This window comes from Myotis davidii, unplaced genomic scaffold (genome assembly GCF_000327345.1).
Source record: "Myotis davidii unplaced genomic scaffold, ASM32734v1 scaffold327, whole genome shotgun sequence".
NCBI lineage: Eukaryota > Metazoa > Chordata > Mammalia > Chiroptera > Vespertilionidae > Myotis > Myotis davidii.
Genome location: NW_006298628.1, coordinates 5,678,792 through 5,679,732, shown reverse-complemented (window position 1 = coordinate 5,679,732; position 941 = coordinate 5,678,792).

Below are 941 nucleotides of genomic sequence, written 5' to 3'. Positions count from 1 at the left end.
ATATGTAATTATATATGTGTTTTCCGATGGTCTTAGGTGACTCCTGTGAAAGGGTCGTGCAACCCCCAGCGGGGTCGAGACCCACAGGTTGAGAACCTCTGCTCTAGTACATCTCTCATCCAGGGATTCAGCTTGAATTGGGGATCAAGGGCTTATTGTTATTGGGTAAAGTAGCGACCCCCAGCGGGGTCGAGACCCACAGGTTGAAAACCTCTGCTCTAGTACATCTCTCATCCAGGGTCTCACCTTGAATTGGAGATCAAGGGCTTATTGTTATTGGGTAAAGTGAAGAGTTGCCATTGGAAATGAGACATGTTTTGGCAACTGTCACTGAATTCAGTCTATATTTCTGTACTCTCTTCATAAGGTATTAGGAGAGTCCTTTCCAAATCACCCCGTGGAAATCCAGATTCATTTTCTACTAACATCTGCTTGTCTGAACACATTCGGCATCTCTCGTTCTCTAAGATTCCTCCCTGTCGATGTGTGTTTTACTTCTATTCTCCAAGTGCTCTGGGACATAATGTGCAAGAAACTGAATGAAGTCAAGAGCTGGTTTTTTATCATGCCCTTATCTTGGGTAAGGAATGCTTTTGTCTAGAAAGAGGGTCTGAAGGCTTTCTGGCCAAAGGCAGGCTATAAAGCTGAACCAGGAACAATAAAGAAGACGTGACAAAGGAGACATATACAACATGCTTTTCTTATCAGCTTTACACTCTCTACTTATGTTTTGGGCATGAGAAAGTCTGAAGGAGTCCACTCTGGTGTTGTTAATCAAGGTTTCTGAGAGAAGGCCTGGGAGCGCCAACACAGGATTCAACCCCTGGTAGAAAAGGCTTCTAACGGAGAGGTTCCCATGGGATCAGAAAGGGCTGGGATTGGGGAGAGACTGCTGTGCCTGTCTCAGCAGTGAGCAGAGCCTTCCCTCTAGGACCCGGTTT